The sequence below is a fragment of the Lygodium microphyllum genome, chromosome 14 (assembly GCF_053477565.2).
Source record: "Lygodium microphyllum isolate KBCC chromosome 14, Lygodium_microphyllum_v1.1.10, whole genome shotgun sequence".
NCBI classification, from domain to species: domain Eukaryota; kingdom Viridiplantae; phylum Streptophyta; class Polypodiopsida; order Schizaeales; family Lygodiaceae; genus Lygodium; species Lygodium microphyllum.
In genome coordinates this window covers 33242584-33249547 of record NC_141148.1, presented here as the reverse complement: position 1 = coordinate 33249547, position 6964 = coordinate 33242584, and positions in this window count along the sequence as shown.

The following is a 6964-nucleotide window of genomic DNA, read 5'->3' as shown; positions in this document are numbered from 1 at the left end:
AACACACTATAGAGAACACAAGCATTAAATGTGCCAATAAGATGGGTCGTGATCATATAAATCTAAATGTGTACTAAAACACTACAGCCTTAAGCAAGCTCCTACACAACATCAAGAAAGTCTAAAAATAAAGACATGAAACAACAAAAATTTTCAAAATAGGCTTTTTTTGTCCAAAAATGGGCATTGTTCAATACCATTGGAGCATCTACGACATTACATGTTGGCAAGCCAACACCGTTTTTTTACGTGAATGGGCATAAACCCTTCCCAACTTAAGTTTTCTTTTACCTAAGATGAACACATAAAGCACTTATGAGCAGGAAACTTGCATAAAAGAAGATTTGAAATTAAAGATAAAATAGTCATAGTCACCTAAAAGTGTAGTCATAGTCATTTATCCTCGTACACATTAGTCTCCACAAAGTAGTAAAGTATTCGCTCGCAACCAATCACTAGAGCTCATATAATTTAATCCCTATTGAAGTCTTTATAATTTACTTCCATAAGTTTAACCAAAACTCAAATGAATTGTTACCATTATCATTGAGACAAATTCTTTCCATAAGTTCGCATGCACATTGCGGGCTACATTGTACAGATGTATTGAGTTGACATAATGAAAACAAATATGGCAACAAAGTTCTCATGCACATTGCAAGCTACATTGTATAGATGTATTGAGTTGACATATATGGCAACAAAGTTATTCGAAACAACACTCAGAAGCATAACATTTACTAAGACCAATTCAAAAAAGTTTTATGTTTTGTAGATGAGCATTGTTAGAAAGCAAAGGAGCATCTATGGCATTGTGCAATGGTGAAACATGTATGTTTCTCTTGCATGAAGGGTCACCAATGCTGCTGGTCTTCAAGTGCTTTCTTTTACCTAGAAAAAAACATTTATTTCACTTATCAATAGGAGACATGCATTAAACAAAAAAAAATTAAAAGAAAATAAAAATCTAGCTAAAATCACATGAATTGGAGATAGGTGCGCAAATCTTTGTTTATTTAGTCACAAATACATCAAGGTGCAATTGGTGCACCCTATTTAAGCACGAAAGATCCACGAACTCGGGATGCTCCCAATATCGAGGAATGCGCAAAGAATGGGTTTTTAAAATCACGAATGAATCCAAAGGGGCAATCACATGGAAGCATTGGAAATAGAGTGCATGCAAGAAGCGAGCTTTTCTAGGCAACCTCCATTTCTTGTTCCACATAGTCCAATTATTCCTCCTCTTCTCTTAGGCATATATCAAGAACCACTATTGTCCCCCATTGCCACTACCATCTCCACTACCACCACCACTACCTCCACCACCACCACCTCTACCGTCGCCTCCATTGTCACTGTCACTACCACCTCCATTTGGTTCCACCACTAGCGTCCCCACACATGTTTCTCCCCCCATGTTAATTACCTCGAGTACAGGTCTCTCTCTCTCTCTATCTCTCTCTATCCTCCATCTTCCACCAATTATTCTCTCTATATTTTCCCTCCTCCCCATCTCTCTCTCTATCTATCTATCTCTCCCAATCCCACGTAGCAATCTCTCTCTCTCTCTCTCTCTCTCTCTCTCTCTCTCTCTCTCTCTCTCTCTCTCTCTCTCTCTCTCTCTCTCTCTCTCTCAACCTCTCTCAAATAGCAACTCCTCTCTTTCTCCCCCTCTTACACACATGTACTCTCTCTCTCTCTCAATTAGCAACTTTTATCTTTCTCCCTCTCTTACACACACACACACACTCTCTCTCTCTCTCTCTCCTTGTGTCACAAAACACACTCACACACACACACACACTCTCTCTCTCTCTCTCTCTCAAATAGCAACTCCTCTCTTTCTCCCCCTCTTACACACACATGTACTCTCTCTCTCTCTCAATTAGCAACTTTTATCTTTCTCCCTCTCTTACACACACACACACACTCTCTCTCTCTCTCTCTCTCTCTCTCTCTCCTTGTGTCACTCACAAAGACATACACACATACACAAACACACACACACACACACACACTCTCTCTCTCTCTCTCTCTCTCTCTCTCTCTCTCTCTCTCTCTCTCTCTCTCTCTCTCTCAAATAGCAACTTCTCTCTTTCTCCCTCTCTTATACACACATACACACACATTCTCTTAAAGTTAATATCCAAACTAAAAGAATATCACGTTGTTACTCCCATATGAATAGATACAATCATGTATCCCTCACTTTTATGTGCATGATTTGATGTTACATCCATTGTGCACACATAAGCGAAACTACATCACACATATTTTTGCTACTTTCAATTGAGCATTATTGTGTGGACTTACTATAAGAGGAATTGATATCAAATAGTTTGTTACACTTACTGCAATAATGTGTGATATCTATTTTTTCTCACATTGTTTGAATAGTTAATATTGGGACAATAATATTGCCTCATTGTTACTCAATCCACTGTGCACATATACATTCACATGCATGAATGTATCTACACTCCACTCTTCCCTACATATTTTGCACATGCTTTATTTACACATCTTATAGTATGCAATTGAGTGAATACCTATACACAATCTCCTTCACTTACACATTCCTCTCTCTTTCTCCTCTTCCCTCTCATCCTCATTTCATAGTGCTTGTTAATAAACATAATCAAATAAATTTGAAAATATGTATTTATCATGCACATCAAATATCAATTAAGTTCCATTGTTAGAGGGTGGAATTGGTGATCCCTAACAAAGTCTAGGACTAAACCATGGAAGTACGCTAGCTCAGTCAAGTAGGGAAGCATATGCTCTAGGTGTGTCCATGGGGTTTCCCTCAAATGGGGGTGGGCATGTAAAGGCATTGAGTGGGTTCATCTACATCTTCTCCATGATATCATCCACAAATAGTTTCGTTGTTGGATTGAAGTGCGACTAATCAATGTCATCAAAACATTTTAGGAAAAGGAGCTTTATGTAACTCCTTTCGGAATAAGTGCTTGTGGGAGTTGCTATGCACTTGCCTTGTCCATCTTGAAATACAAAGGTTGGTGCTTATTTTGATGACTTCGCACATTCACTTTTAACTAGTTGGAGTAGCTCACTTAAGTTATCTTCTTTCATGGAGCTCTGGCTGCCTATGTAGAAGCACCCCATTCATATCAAACACGATTAATTTTTGGGGTATGGGAGGTAGATATACATGCGTGCGTGGAAGAGTGAACACCTATGTATTGGTATGATGAAAAAAAACACAACATTATAGTCAAATATTGTGCAAGTTTATGTAAACATGTTACCATTGCTCTTAGATATCTTTGGCAAAGCAATACATACATGCAATCTATCTATTGGAATTAAGCGCTATTGATGCAAAGTCACCACATCCTGCATTGCAATCTAAAATGGTGTCCCCTTCTTTTCTGTACATTTGCAAGAACGAGCTCCAAAAAGCCCTACCACATTACATGCCACCTCCAGTATGTGGTATTCATATAACGGATTAGGAATCTACTAAATGTCTACAAAACATATTTGCAATACTTTAACAACATTGAATCTCATTCTAACCTCTCAACGGGGATCCTGATGTATCTCACATCCACTCATTTGTAGAAATGTTGTCTTTTGTGAACTTCGAAGGGATGATTTCATTGTGAGAGATATTTGAACGCATGCATGCTAGAATATATATCACATAGACATGCATTTAAGGCTTGAAATACTAATTTTAGTAACCACACTAACGGAGCCAACAAGTGTGATACATAAACAATATTCAGCATGACTATATCATGACTTTAAAACTCTCCCCTCTCTACCTCCAATGACATAAACAAGCATCTCCCAATGAGCAGCATGTGCCATGCTTGCATAAGGCCCAACACTTCTACCTTGACTCCATTCGTTGGTGTCGATCATCCACAACCTGCTCGACAAGCTCTACCATGGAGTGTGTTGTGGCAAGGAAAAGTAACATCCTTGTGTCCTTGAGAACACGATGAGCCAGATACATGTTCCGAATCATAAAAAATACATGTGGCATAGTCCAAATACATCATGACATCATACTGAATAACCCAACCTTGTATCCCCCTTTGCAAAAAGACAGATCATTCTTATCGGCATTGTATTGTGGGAAAAAAAAAACCCACGAGTCACGCTTGATTAGTGGTAGCAGCCACGTCCCTTGGCATGGCTAATCTGTGTTCTTGCATTCTTTCATTTCCTATACATGGATATACATCACTATTAACATTGTATAATGATAGAATGTTTTAAAGCTCTGACGTAATCCAATCACAACATGTGTGAAATTCATGACCATTGTTTCTTTACGTCTCTGCGCACGAGCCATGTCCGCTGTCACCTCAAATCCAAGACCTTCAGTTTTTCCATGCTCTACATGGTAAAAAATATTATTGTTGTTACTTTGGTGATGAACAAGATTTACATACATTCACATCATGAGTTTTGTGCATGAGTAAGCTTACCATCTCGGTGCTCTATAATACGTGTGCCAATTCGATGTGATGCCGTGTCCTCGGTTATTGCCTCACTGCTTCTCGTCGTTCTCATGCATCTCTCTAAAGTAGTGTGTAAGGTAACACTCTCCATTGCAAGATCTGGAAGAACTTGCTATATCCTTCTAGCCATGCCAATGACACGGACCTCCTCAATGGCGCCTTCCACTACAAAATCAAGTCCATTGAAAATATGTCAAGGGATGAAACAATACAAATCCTTTGGAATAATATGGATAAACATGTTATAAATGGAAAACTTGCAACTTTCAGTTGTCTTACATCTATTGCTTGAGTGCATTGTTTATTGCATTGTTGGGATTATGATATGCTCTTCACTAGTATTAACCAAGGGGGCTACATGGTGGTTATGATTCATATTCAGTGAAATATTTTCACTATAGGGACACAATAGATGTCTTGGCTATAGTACTTCAAAACATCAAACCTTTTAGGTGTGGAGAAACCAAATTAATTAGTGATGAGGGTTGATCTTTGCTTGGCGCTTCTTCAACTATATTAGATGTGTGCTTGCTCTTTTGTTTTCTTTTTTCAACAACTGCACTACTAGTATGAGTTTCCTGTAAACCCATCATAGTCTCTTTATTAGGAGATAACAAAGTGCAATGTACTCCTAAGAATGCAACTCATTTTACTTACCATGCCTTTGGAACCTTGTGTCTCTTGTGTTTGTTTTTCCCTTAAGTATTTTTGGTATAAACCTTTCTCATTGGAGGAGTATTCACCTTCTGGATACCAATTGTGATATACATAAACACAATGGTTGGGTAGAAACAAATCCAAGTATAGACTCTCCTACTACAAAGACAACAAACACAGAGAGAGAGAGAGAGAGAGAGAGAGAGAGAGAGAGAGAGAGAGAGAGAGAGAGAGAGAGAGAGAGGACTCCCCACTAAGTTAATTAGTTTAAAAATTAATAATTAATTTAAAATTAATTCACAATTGATAATTTGTTACTTAATTGATAATTAATAATTGTTTAGTTAATTAACAATAATAATTAGCCATAGGTCCAAGAATAGAGAGCATGGGGGAGAGAGAGTAAGAGTGATGAGAGAGGGGAGGAGAGAGAGAGCATGCAATATGTACTGTTTTTTATTGCTAAGAAGGTGCCGTCCGACAGTCCCTTCATGGGTAAAAGGCGTCGCCAGCAATCCCTTCATGGTTAAAAAATAGCATATGGTAGATTTGTAGCTTTCTTTATTTACCCATGAAGGGATTGTCTCGCGGCACCTTCTTGGTGAGAAAAAATAGTATATATTGTACACACACACACACACACACACACACACACACACACACACACACACACACACACACACACACACACACACACACACACACACACACACATAGAGCTCTCTTACTCTCTCTTTCCCCCATGCTCTATTCTCGGACTCATGGGTTTGTTTTTTTTCGTCGAAGGGGTCATCGCGACACAACAGCCCCTTCTTAGGTGAAAAAAACCCATAAGTGGATGTGACTTTTTCTTCACTTGAGAGAGGATTGTTGGCGATCACTAGTCAAGCAAAAAATTTACTCTTGTTAAAAATGGGTCGTCGGAGCCTCTTATAGGGGAGGGGGCCTAAGACCCTTGCGATTTTTTTTTTCACCAAAAAGGGGTTGTCGGCCACCCTTTCTTAGGCGGAAAAAAAAAAACCCCAAGTTCCCTTCACCCCCTTTTATTTACATTGGTATTAACCAATTAAGTAATTATCTTAGGCGGAAAAAAAAAAACCCCAAGTTCCCTTCACCCCCTTTTATTTACATTGGTATTAACCAATTAAGTAATTATTGGTATTAAGAACTAATTCAACTAATTAGTTTAACTAATTTAAATAATTAACTAATAATTTTTATTAACTAGATAACTAATTAGTAAACCTAATTAACTAAGTAAGTAGTAATTATTAGTTAGTAACTATTTTTTTCTAATTAACAAATTATTAAGTAAGTAATTATTAGTTATTAACTAAGTAAATAATTAATAATTATAAAATTAAATAACTAATTATTAGTTGTTAAGTAATTTTAAATTAATAAATATTTTTTTCTAATTAGGTAATTATTATTAACTAATAAATAATTTAATTTAAGTAGTAACATAAATAATTTTATTTCATTGGTGGAAAGTTCCATGGTACAGGACCTACGAGTGTAGAGAAGCTTTTGAGTCAACTACAACAAGGAGTTAGCCCCACACCTTGAGCAAGTGCAAGGATGGTTGAGGATGTGGCGAGAGGAACTGAATTGCATCAATGTCGTCCTAATTTTCAAGGGGACAATGTGACTGTAGCTAGAAAACATAAGGTTGATGGGAAAGTGGGGTCAGATGAAGCCAATGCCTCCCATAGGCCTGAGTATGTGACCGCACCAAGGTTCAAGTTTCTCAACAATATCACATGAACATTTTTTTCAACACCAAACAACAAGGAGGAAAACCA